Below are 13,640 nucleotides of genomic sequence, written 5' to 3' on the forward strand. Positions count from 1 at the left end.
TTGTAAATGCATATTATGTAGAAGATGTTTTCATATTCTTAGGTGACATGCACATTATTTTTATGATACCTTCAAGTCTGTATGACATTTTAAGAACCCATTGAACAAAGTATGATGAACGTTTGCCATCTGCTGGCCAATACCTAGTATTACAATATTGCTCATCTGTAAAGCTGGTTTGTTCTCCATATATGCTCAGACTAGGGAATTCTGGGAATCCAGCAATCTTAAGATTCCCAAAATGGAGAATCACTGCCTGAGCAAAGGCTCAGAATGCTGAAAACTGCTCCATTCTAAACCCACCTCTTTCCTGGTCTTATGACCCAGGAAAGAGTTGTTGCTCCTGATACTTTAAAAGTTGCTACTGTATATTAATGTGACATGAATTTACTTCAGTCCTTCTTTTCTTTTTACTATTAAGTGCCTTTTTTATTCCATATGAGCTTTATTTTAACAACAGCAGACCCAGTAGCTTATTTTCTAGCTACTCAAGGTTCTTCTATTATTTTTCTTTCTCTCTCTCTCTCTCATGCCATGGCATACCATACCATCTAAAGGCTATTTTCTCCCAGCTGATTTATAGCAGCGTCCAAATATCTTAGGACCAAGATAAAAATAAGCTTTATATTACTACAGCAATGGGTAGGCAATAGTAAAAAAAAAATGCTTTCACCCATTAGTAAATGACCCTGGCAGTCACCAACATTTCCCAACTAGTTCTTTGCAATCTATTGAAAGGCAACTTCCGCCAGGCCCAGAAAGGCCAATATAGTTGGATGGGTGATAAAAGTTGGAGTTCCAAACATCTGATGGGTGCAAAGCTGGTAGGATACATGTATACAAGCACCCGAAAATTTCTTTATTCTTGTATGTTTTCTGTAGTTGGTAAAACACCGCCACCTGGTGGCTTTGGCGCTGGAACTGCAATCCTTTATTGCTTTACTGTATAATTGAGGAATTGTACAGTACGGTGATCCCTCGATTAGCACCGTCTCGATTAGCGCGAAACGCTGCAACGCGGTTTTTCAAAAAATATTAATTAAAAAATAATTAATAATAAAATAATCAAAATAATAATCAGTCTTCTATGTTTCTATGTTTCTATAAGTCCGCGCTAGTTCTCTCTCTCTTTCTCTCCCTGTTGCCGGCGTGGTATATGAGAGAGAAAGAGAGAGGCAGAGGTCGGGCGCATTACCGGGAGGTGGAGGCGGCGTGGGGACGCTGGGTGCCGGGGACACCGAGGAGGGGGTGGACGTGGCCTCTCAGCTGCAGAGCCGAACAAGGGCGGAGGCAACGGCGGAGTCCGGCGCTGGGGCCATGCGGGGCCGCTCATCCAGGGGGGCGTGGACTGGCAAGTCGCCCTCCTTTCTCTTTCTTTCTCTCTCTTATACCACACCGGTAACAGGGAGAGAAAGAGAGAGAGCGGAGGGCACCTTGCCGGTCCACGCCCCCCTAGATGAGCGGCTCCGCATGGCCCCAGCGCCGCCCAGGCAAAGGGGAAACCCCAAGATCGCTTGCCGCTTGCCGTATTGCAGCGAAGGAGGCGAAGCAAGGCTCCAAGCTGCAATACGGCAAGCGGCAAGCGGCAAGCGATCTTGGGGTTTCCCCTTTGCCTGGGCGGCGGGAAGACCAAGGGAAGGTTCCTTCAGCCGCCCAACACCTGATCCGCTCCGCAGCGCGGCAGCAGCGAGGAGCCGAAGATGGGGTTTCCCCTTTGCCTTTACCCCATCTTCGGCTCCTCGCTGCTTCTGCGCTGCGGAGCAGATCAGCTGTTGGGCAGCTGAAGGAACCTTCCCTTGGTCTTCCCCGCCGCCCACACGCAAACTCCACCATCTGCGCATGTGCGGCCATGAAAAAAAATGGCGCGCATGCGTAGATGGTGTTTTTTACTTCCGCACCACTATAACGCGGAAATCGATTAGCGCGGGAGGTCTTGGAACGTAACCCCCGCGCTAATCGAGAGATCACTGTAGTCCCTCGCTATACCACGCTTCACCTACTGCGGCTTCACTTCATCGCGGGTTTCTGAGGAAGTCGATCGGCAGATTTAAACAACCCGCCGAACTCGATCGGCAGGTTTTTCAAAAAAAAATTTATCTAAAATTGTAAATACTGTATTTAAATACTGTATCTAAAATAAATACTGTGTGGGAAGGGTTTATAAACACTTAAAACAATGAAAACTTACCAAACAATTACAATATAAATACTTAAATAAGTACTATCAGTCGATAAATTCCCCATCGTGGATTTCACCTATCGCGGCCAGGTCTGGAACGTAACACCAGCGATAGGTGAGGGACTACTGTACTGTGTATTTTACATTAATTGGAGTTTATCTAGACAAGAATCTTACTCTCAGCAAATGGCAGCACCCTTGGTCAGTGTTTCTCGACTCTGGAAACTGTAAACTATTGTGGCACTATTTGGGGAATTCTGGAAGGGTCCACGCATTGCAGAGTAGCCAAGGTTGAGAAGTATGTATGTATGTGTGTGTGTATGTATGTATGTATGTATGTATGTATGTATGTATGTATGTATTGATTCATTCATTCATTCATTCATTCAATATGTATTGGTGGTATACAAAGATATAACAATATTTATATACAGTACATGATACTTGTAAAAGAGAAACATTAGGACAGGGAATGGAAGGCACTCTGGTACACTTATGCATGACCCTTACTGACCTCTTAGGAATCGGGAGAGATCAACAGTGGATGGTCTTAAGGATAAAGTTTTGGGGGTTAGGGGATGATACTACAGAATCTGTTAGTGAGTTCCATGCATCAACTACCTGGTTACTAAAGTCGTATTTCCTGCAGTCGAGTTTAGAGCAGTTTACTTTTAATTTTTGAATCTGTGCTCATGTGTTGTTGTGGTTGAAGCTGAAGTAGTCATTAACTGGAAGGATGTTGTAGCAGATGATTTTATGGGCTATGCTTAGATCGTGTTTAAAGCGACATAATTCTAAGCTTTCTAAGCCTAGGATTGTAAGTCTAATTGCGTAGGAGGGCTCTTCTAGTAAAGTATCTCTGGACATTTTCTAGAGTGTTTATGTCCGAAATATGATGTGGGTTCCAGATAGATGAGCTGTATTCAAGGATTGGTCTGGCGAAAGTTTTGTATTGGTTAGTACTACTGGTTAGCAGTATGTAGTAGTATGAGATTACCAGAGTAGAAGCTATGTAGGATTAGGTTAACAATTCTTGAAGCCTTTTTGACGATGTTGTTGCAGTGAGCTTTGGCACTTTAATAATTTGATATGAGTATTCCAAGGTCTTTTACGGAGTGAGCTAGTCAGCCCTCGGTGCCCTCAACGCCTCTGTCTCTTCTTCTGCCACTAGTGCTGCAAGCGGCAGGCGGCTCAGATGTCAAACGGCGGATGATAGGCGACGGATAGCAAACGGCTCGGATAGCAAACAGAAGACAACTCAGGCAGCAGATGGCAGGCGGCTCAATCTGTAATGGCGGCCGCCATTTTCCGAGCCCCAGCTGATCGGCTGCTAGCTTTTGGATGTCTCCGACGTTTTCTCAGAAGCAAGTAAACAAGTCCTCTGAGGCAGAGACTTCTCCCCTCTCCGATGGTACGAAGAACGAGCTGCTGCGTGTGCTAACAGTCTCTATGCAGCGATGTTATCCCCGTAGTCCAGCGGAGCAGCGGACTTCTCCCTCCTTCCTGCTGCCCCTCCATTCTACCCATTTGAATTTATTTGCCACCCATCCTGTGGCTTCCTCCTAGACTCTTTAGCACAGCCCTGACTGATGGCTTGATCAGCGGCAAGAAACCCTGGGCAGAGGTGAGGCAAAGCGGTGGACCACAAAAACTGTGGTGGCTCCCACTTTCAAGCCAGAGAATATTTGCCTGCCAAGAACATGCCCCCCTTTTGCCCAGAAAGAAGGCAGAGAAGTTGGCTGGCCAGCCTAGAGAGGCTTCCTCACAAATGGCTGAAGAAGACAAAGAAATATTTATCTCCCGGCAATCGCGAATGTTATCCAATAAATAATCAGGGAGGGCCGGAGGGGGCCTTGCGGCGGGAGAAGAGCCCCGTGGAAATAATTGAAGAGCTTCAGGAGGAATCTATGTAAAGAAAGGGGAAGGGTAGACCCATATAAAAATGTCAGAAAGTGAAGGAGGGAGGAAGAGAGAAAGAGCAAGAGGGAGGGAAGGAGGGGAGAGAAAGAGAGAGAAAGAAAGAGGCAGAGGGAGGAAGGAAGAGAGAGAGCGAAAGAGAGAGGAAGGAAGAGAGAAGGAAAGGAAGGGAGGGAGAGAGAGAGGGGGAAGAAGAAATCTAGTTTGAAACTAGTCCGACTGTTTAAGTGGCATTTTGATACTTAGCAGAGGTGTAATCTGATTATCTGCTATCCAGGCTTTTTGTGGAGGATTTACAAGGCCGTGTATGTAATCAAAAGCAAATTGATCATGTTTAATGTTTCTATGCAAACGGGGGCATGTGGGGCGGGGGAAACGGGGCTCCCAGAGAGAGAATCCGTCATACAGGAGGCTTTGAAAGTGAAGCAGGCGCCGCTTGTGTTCTTCCTGATGCTGAAGCGAAGGACAGAGGGAGTTCCTCAGCCAAGGAGAGGTGGCCCCTGTCCGGCCACAGGCGCTTGCCCAAGCCGCTTTTCGGCCTGCTGGGAGGGTTCCTTGGCCAACACCTGCCGATCTCCCGTGGGGAGAGAAGCAGCCAAGGGCTGCCAGACGGCCTCGGGGACAGCCGGCGAAGCGCAGAAAAACTGCCGTTGCCACTCGCTGCCCAACTCCCCCCCATGCAGCATTTGATGTATAAGATGTACCCAGTTTTTGATGCACTTTTTTGAAGTAAAAAGGTGTGTCCTATACACCGAAAAATATGGTATGTACACATATAGCATATATATACATAGGATAATATAGTATATTTTGGATGTTCAGTAGTAGTGTTGGTTATGACCTTTAAAGCTCTTCATGGCACTGGACCAGAATATCTCCGAGACCGCCTTCTGCCGCACGAATCCCAGCGACCGATTAGGTCTCACAGAGTGGGCCTCCTCCGGGTCCCCTCAACTAAACAATGCCGGTTGGCGGGCCCCAGGGGGAGAGCCTTCTCTGTGGCGGCACCGGCTCTCTGGAACCAACTCCCCCCGGAGATCAGGACTGCCCCTACTCTTCCTGCCTTCCGTAAACTCCTCAAAACCCACCTTTGCCGTCAGGCATGGGGAAACTAAACATCTTCCCCTGGGCACGTTGAATTTATATATGGTATGCTTGTGTGTGTGTGTATGTTAGTATAGGGGTTTTTCTTAAATTTATAATATTTTAATTAATTGGATTAATGTATTGGATTGTCTTTTCACTTGTTGTGAGCCGCCCCGAGTTTTCGGAGAGGGGCGGCATACAAATCCAAATAATAAATAATAAATAAATAAATAAATAGACAGGGAAATTGTATCTCATTGAAGCCTTTGAGGTCAGGAGAGGCCACCCTAAACCTAACCCTTGACACGTGACATCAAGTTGCCCATGGCTACCCAGTCACATGACCAGTCAGTCATATGCTCATCCAGCGACCCCCACCCAGTCACATGACTGCCAAACTGCTCCCACCCAGTCACATGGCCATGAAGCCACACCCACCATCATATCTCCATCAAGTCATGCCCAGGTTTTGGAACCTACCCTTGGCCCATACCCATAATGCAATGCCCTCTCCCTGTGCATGTGCACACAACCCATGCAGGTCTCATTGAAGCCTCTGGATTTCCAGTAGGCCCTTTGGCCCATTTTTTGCCCTTCCCAGGTTTCAGGAAAGCTTCCGGAGCATGTGGATGGTGAAAAACAGGCCTAGTGGGCCTACTTGAAGTTCAGAAATGAACTTATACTTGGGACGTTGGGGCGCTTTTCACTATCCACACACTCTGGAAGCTTTCCTGAAGCCTGGAGAGGGTGAAAAGCAGCCCAAAGGCCCACCTGAAGTCCATTTCCGAAGTTACGGTTGGGCTGTTTGGGCCATTTTTCACACTGGGCCATTTTTCACACTGAAGCCTGGGGAAGACAAAAACAACTTCCTCCTGCCCTCCAGAAGGCCAAAAACCAGCTGGCCAGTGAGCACATGCATGCTGGAGCTGACATAGGGCCACACATGCGATATTGTGCCACACATGCGATAGCAGTGATGGCGAACCTTTTTTTCCTTGGGTGACGAAAGAGCATGCATGCATGCTACCATGCATGCGTGAGTGCCCACACCCATAATTCAATGTCTGGGGAGAGCGAAAACAGCTTTCCCCGCCCCCCAGAAGCCCTCTTTCCCAACTCCTGGTGAGCCCAGTAGGTTCGTGTTTCACCCTCCCCAGACTCCAAAGGCTTCCTGGAGTCAGCGGAGGGCCAAAAACGTCCTCCCAGAGGCTCTGTGTGAGCCAAAATACAGCTGGCTGGCACACACATGCACATTGGAACTGAGCTAGGACAATGGCTTGTGTGCCAGCAGATATGGCTCCACGTGCCATCTGTGGCATCTGTGCCATAGGTTCACCATCATTGTGCTATAGGTTCACCATCATGGCTATAGGATCTCCTACCTGAGCAGAGTATTGGACTAGAAGACTTCCAAGGTGCCTTCTATTATACAGCCTGGAGTTCTCCTCTATGTCTATTATACAGCTTAATACCTGGATTCCCATTATAAGCAAACAAGATCTGAGGGCAACCTGGTTATGGTGTTGCTATGCCACAGATGTGCAGGTTCAGAGAGTCCTGCCAATTGCTTTTCAAGTTTCCTGATAGGCATTTGTACATAAAATCCATAGGGAAGGCTTCAGGAGTCATGGAAATAATTTGCAAAGGGAAGGTCAAAGATAGTTTACCAACAATCATGGGCTTTCCCAACTATGCCCATGTTTCACCAACACTCCGCAGTCTGCATTGGTTGCCGATCAGTTTCCGGTCACAATTCAAAGTGTTGGTTATGACCTATAAAGCCCTTCATGGCATCGGACCAGAATATCTCCAAGACCGCCTTCTGCCGCACGAATCCCAGCGACCGATTAGGTCCCACAGAGTTGGCCTTCTCCGGGTCCCGTTGACTAAACAATGTCATTTGACGGGACCCAGGGGAAGAGCCTTCTCTGTGGCGGCCCCGGACCTCTGGAACCAACTCCCCCCCCAGATATCAGAATTGCCCCCACCCTCCTCGCCTTTCGTAAACTTCTCAAAACCCACCTCTGCCATCAGGCATGGGGGAATTGAAATATCTTCCCCAGGCCTATATAATTTATGTATGATGTGTTGTGTGCATGCTTTTTAAATTATGGGGTTTTAACTTCGTATTATTAGATTTGTATTGTACATTGTTTCTATCACTGCTGTGAGCTGCCCCGAGTCTACGGAAAAGAGCAGCATACAAATTAATTAATTAATTAAAAATAAATAAACAAACAAACAAACAAACTGTCTCTCTGAACTGTTATTTTTTTCCCAGAGGGACAACTGGGAGAGCGGGCTTATTATTCACTTCTTCCAGGAATGTTACTGGTCCTCAAATTACCATTGGTCCAGTATTTAATGCTTTTAAAGTGAACACACCTTTCTATTGCAAATAATTTTTTTATTTTACTAAAGGTAGAGGATTGGATTGAACTCAACCTACTTTTTCTGGTGCAGTTGCTTGAGCTTGTTGAACAGAAGATTGAAAGTTTGAGAGCCAAGTACAGTGGTACCTCTACCTAAGAACGTCTCTACTTAAGAACTTTTCTAGATAAGAACCGGGTGTTCAAGATTTTTCTGCCTCTTCTTAAGAACCATTTTCTACTTAAGAACCCGAACCCGGGAAAATTTCCCAGGAAATTTGAAAATGGCACGAAGGCCCAGCCAGTTTCCTGCCGTTTCCCCTTTAATCCCGGCCATCTCAGGCTTTTCTGGGCTGCCAAAGGAGCCTTTCGGTGACGCTTAAGGAAGTTTGGCAGTCCAGAGCGAACAAAGCATTTTCCTTTCTCTGGGCGCTTGGAGAGGGAATAAACCTCTGCCAGGCACCCAGAGAAAAGAAATGCTCCCTTCACTCTGGGCGCTTGGAGAGGGAATCAACCACTTTGCTATGGTGACTCTCTGGTACAGTGTATGGGAGGCAGCCTCGTGCCGGGTGTATGGGAGGCGTGTGCTCCTCCTCGCCGCTTCAGAGTTCCTCCTTTTTTTTTAAGGCCTTAAAGTTTTGGATTGTTTTGATTCCCCTCACTTCACCTTCTTCCTTCAGCGACTGTTCTCCTCCTCTTCTTCTTCCTCCTCCTCCCACCCAAATTCCGAGCTTTTATTTCTTTCCTAATGGGTTTGCACACATTATTTGCTTTTACATTGATTCCTATGGGAAAAATTGCTTCTACTTACAAACTTTTCTACTTAAGAACCTGGTCACGGAATGAATTAAGTTCTTAAGTAAAGGTACAACTGCTGCCATGCGCCCCACCCATCCCTGGGGCCGAGCTGCCGGCCTCCAGCCGGGGACTGCCAGGCGGCCTTGGGGTTAGCCCCCGCAGCTGCTGACCCCCCTGTCCGGTGTATAAGACACACCCATTTTTTGACGCACCTTTTTGAGGTAAAGAGGTGCATCTTATACACCGAAAAATATAGTAGGCACCATTTCAATGGGAAGATAACAGTGTTCCATGCTCCTCAGCATATAGTCATGCTGGCCATATGAACATAGAAGAATCTTCAGATAACATTGGCTTCCTTGTCTAGAAAATGGAGCACCACATCCTAGATTCAGACACAAGTGGAAGGAGAAACTTATATCTATATATCTATGTATTTACTATATGTATCTATGTACATATATATATACAGTATCTATCTATCTATCTATCTATCTATCTATCTATCTATCTATCTATCTATCTATGTTTTCGTAGATTTTCACGGGTATATGTATGTAGATTGTTCTGAGTTCGGGTTTTGCCCCGTGTAATATGCAAAATATTACATGGGGCAAAACCCGAACTCAGAACAAACTACATATATACATCTGTATATCTATATATCATTTATCCAGCTAGCTAGTTATCCATATATCCATTTATCCATATATCCATATATCTGTATCTAATCTTTAAGTAACCTGGAGGCAAAACATGTAACTATTCATCACACTATCTGTTATGTCTTGCTAAGCTATTTAAAAGCTGATCGCTGATTGGTTAAGACGCAGCAAGTCAAATAAACTTGCTGCCAAAAACGAATAACTGTCAAAAGGTTTTCCCGCACTTTTAAAAGGTATAAATAGACATGGCTTTTGCCGTTGTTCTCAGTTGAAGTCTGTTAGCAGAGCTGAACACTCCTAATTGTTCTCTTCAATAAAAAGAGCTGTTATCAACTCGTGGTCTCCAGCCTCTGATTTAACAATGGCGACGAGGGTGCCCGACCTCCGCGACTATCTATTTAGGTAAAGACAACAATAACTGCAAGAAAGTGTGATACAACTGCAAGAACCTCTAATATTATTCATTCCTTCAATTATTTTTCAACATCAAAACTTGAAAAAGTGGGAAGAAGAAAATCAATGCATATTTATTGCTTAAACTGTTTCTACAGGCAAATGCTGTTTTAAAAAATTTCAGATAGATTATTCTAATCCACGGAGTCTCTATCAGCATTGTCTTAAAATATATTTTCTATTTTATTTAAACTATGCCAAAGAATAGAATAGAATGTAAATGGAATAGCATAATAATAGAATTAAATTAGAATAGAATGGGGATGGCAAAAAATGACTCAACAGGCCAAGTTGAACTGCATTTCTGAACTTCAATTTGGCCTATTTGCCAATTATTTGTGGTCCCCAGGTTTCAGGAGTCTGGAGGAATGCATGGGGGGAGGCAAGTATGGTGGGATTGTGGGATTGTGTGCATGCGCAGGGGGCAGCGTGGGAGTTGTGAACATGTACAGGGGGAGGGAAGGGGTGTCGACACCCATGCATGCTAGCATGCACACAAACACCCATGTTAAAAAAGATTTTCTATTACTTGTCTAGATATTCACTTATCTGAAATGGTATAGGTTCTCTTACTTGAGAAGGGGGCTGGACCAGAAGACCTCCAAGTGATGGAGTTAGAGACTAGTTATTGCAGGATGCTAAGACGTCTGACTGCCTTTGCAGTGTTTATTGCTTTAAAACAGTTTTCCAAGCAGCAAAAGGTAACAAAGAGCAACAGCATTTTTACTGGTGAATTCTCCTTGTCAATTCTTAAGAACATCCTCTTGATACAACCTAGATGAGATCATGTACCAGCCAGGGATAGTGACCTACGTCATTCTGGTGATATGAACTGGGTTAAATCATGTAGGTATGCTTGAGGTAGGCAGTTTGTTCCACACAACCTCTAAATTTATTTATTTATTTATTTATTTATTTATTTATTTATTTATTTATTCGTTTATTCATTTATTCATTTATTCATTTATTTATTTATTTATTTATTTATTTATTTATTTATTCATTTGTCCAATACACAAATACATAGGAAGAAAAATAGACATGTAGTAATATATATAAGGGTAAAGTGAACTTAGAGGAGAGGATATATGAAAGAAAGAAAATATATATGATAAGTGAGAGAAAGGAAAGACAATTGGACAGGGGACGAAAGGCACACCAGTGCACTTATGTACGCCCCTTACTGGCCTCTTAGGAACCTGGAGAGGTCAATCGTGTAAGGGAGAAATGTTGGGGGTTAGGGGTTGACACAATTGAGTCCGGCAATGAGTTCCACGCTTCGATAACTCGATTGTTGAAATCATATTTTTTACAGTCAAGTTTGGAGCGGTTCGTATTAAGTTTGAATCTGTTGCGTGCTCTTGTGTTGTTGTGGTTGAAGCTGAAGTACTCATTGACTGGTAGGACGTTGCAGCATATGATCTTGTGACCTCTATCTCTACAGCCAAGATCCCTTTCAGCTTCTGTTCTATTCTGTTCTGTTCCGTTCTGTTCCGTCCCATCCCATCCCATTCCTATAATAGCTTGCCTTTCCAGTACTGGTGGCAATATGTATTTTCCAGAGTAGTTCCTTGATTAAGTTATTGTTTTCTGTTTGACTGGTGTTAATCTCTGCTTATCCAGGTATTGGTTGCCACACACTATGTGTTATTCTCTTTTTAAATATTACCATATGGGAAGACACTATAGTAAAGTAATTGATCTATCATATTCTCTGGCCTGTTAGTTAATTTTGTTCCCAAACTTGACAATAGCACCTTATTTTATACGGTTTTTATTGTTGTTATTATTTACACTAAATAGGTTAACCTAATTCCCAGTGTCTATTTGAAATGTTCATAAATTTTTGAATATTGGTATTATAAGGGGGAAGAAGGAATTGTGATCAAATTTGGGGGGGGGGAAGAGAGAGAGAGAGAGAGAAAGAGAGAGGAGGTAGAGGAGGGGATGAGGAAATGAAGGAAAGAAGTGCAATTCAGTACTTTCATTTTCTTTAAGGTTTTTTGCATTTTTTTTCAATACCTTATACTAAAAATCAAGATAAAAAGTCCTTCTCTTCCAACTGCTTGATTACCGTATATCTTCTTAGAAGAATTTCTGGACAGGCTCTATATGGCCTCTGTATGACTTATCAGCTAAAAGCTCTCATAATTATTTTTTATGCTGACTTGGAATCCAGTACGTCAGGAGCCCTGCAGGATCCCCTTTCTTTCAATAGAATGAGAGTTCTGTTATTCCACAATCTTGCATGCCTTTCCATGGAGGTAAGCTTCTCTGAATTGAATTGAAAGTAAATACTCTATTTTCAAAATACAGTAAATATATAAAGATTGTACTTTTCCTCTGGATTATTTCTCATGGCTGAGCTACTGGTTAAGTTCAAACATTTTCCTTGATGTTTAGCTTGTTTCTTCCTTCCTACATTACTTGTTTGTTTGATTCATTCATTGTTCAAAGATGCCCTGCCTTGCTGTCTTCCTGAAACGTGTTTGTAAATAATATCTTAGTACTACCTGTTCCTTGTCTAAGACTTCCTTTTTTTCGGGATACACATTTCTTAAGTTCAGAAGATAAATGAGGAAATATATATGTGAGCAATTCCTTTTTATCAGAGACAGTGATGTGGATGCCCTGCAGAGAAAATGGACATATATAAAAAGATTCATTTGACTTTTTATAAGCACAGAAGAATTATTAGGTGAAATCCTTTTGCTGCATCACAGATAGGCAGGCAAATATAGATAGTACAAGAATAACAGGTCTAGTTTGTTATGGCGATGGCAAACCTATGGCACGTATGCCACAAGTGGCATATAGAGCCATATTTGCTGGCACATGAGCTGTTGTCTTAACTAACCTCCAGTCTTGCTTGCATGGAGACTCTGGGAGGGCATTTTCAGCCTCCAGAGAACCTCTGGGGGGCCAGGGGAAGGCATTTTTGCCCTCTCCAAGCTCCAAGAAAGCCCCTGGGGAGGGCAAAAAATGGACCTACCAGGCGTACTGGAAGTCAAAAAATGGGGGGACAAGGGCATTTGGGGGGACATTGAATATAGATGTGGGCACTCACAAGCATATGATAACATGCACATGCACTATTTCAGCACCTGAGAGAAAAAAGGTATCGTATATTATATTCCATGGAGTTGGTTAGTTCTCTAAAGCCATTCCTCCACTTTTTAATTAACTTTAATGTTGATTTTTAATTAATTTGCCCCTTTCTTAAATTTTATATATAATTTTAGTGCCTTTAATATTTTATTTGTACATTGATCAGTGTCCTTTTTCTGAGTGAGATGGACAGTTTCCAAATGTATTAAAAATAAACAAATAAGCAAATAAATAAACCGGCCAGCTGGTATTTGGGGTTCCGGTGGTCCAGCATGTAACATTCTGGGTTGGGAACTTGGTGCTGAAAAGGTTAACCATCACTGTCATAGGTGGAAATGAGTACTTCACTACCAAGTTTCCCTGAAAATAAGACTCTATTTTACATTTTTTTGAATCCCAAACTAAGTACTTGGCCTCATTTTCAAAGAGATTTTATTATTTTTGAAGTGAAGCAAGATGGGATTCTTCTTGCCGTCTCATCTGTTTTCCAGCTCTGTCTCCCTAATCTTAACTGAAGGAAGTGATATTTTGGGGGGAGGGCTTATTTTCAGGGAGGGCTTACTTTTGTGGAGACAGAATACTGTCAAGTTTGTCACTGGCAAACCACGGTAAGACAAGGACATGACATTCTGTAGGCACCAGACGTGACAATCCACAAAACCACCTTTTCTAAAAAGACCGACTTCATCCTTGATCAATCCTGGAGATAACAGTTACCCCAAAAGCTGCACATAGGCAATGAATAACATGAATCACCCATGAGGCAATCATGAGGCCCACCCATGCATTGAACTAGCCAATAAGATTCTGTATTCTCTAATACTCAATGAGATGTAACTTGATGGCTAATTGATGACAATAAAAAGAGGTGCAAGGCCTTGTCCAGGAGAACAATATGTGCCTTCCCCAAAAATATGCATTTTTGCCTCCTGTCTCTTTAATGACATCAATTTTTGGGAGAGGGTTTATTTTCAGGGGAGGGTTTATTTCAGGGGAAGGGTTTATTTTCAGGGGAGGCTACATGGTAGTTTCGGATGCTTTTGGATTAAACAAAAGACTTGCACA

The sequence above is a fragment of the Erythrolamprus reginae genome, chromosome Z (genome assembly GCF_031021105.1).
Source record: "Erythrolamprus reginae isolate rEryReg1 chromosome Z, rEryReg1.hap1, whole genome shotgun sequence".
In the NCBI taxonomy this organism is placed as follows: Eukaryota; Metazoa; Chordata; class Lepidosauria; order Squamata; family Dipsadidae; genus Erythrolamprus; species Erythrolamprus reginae.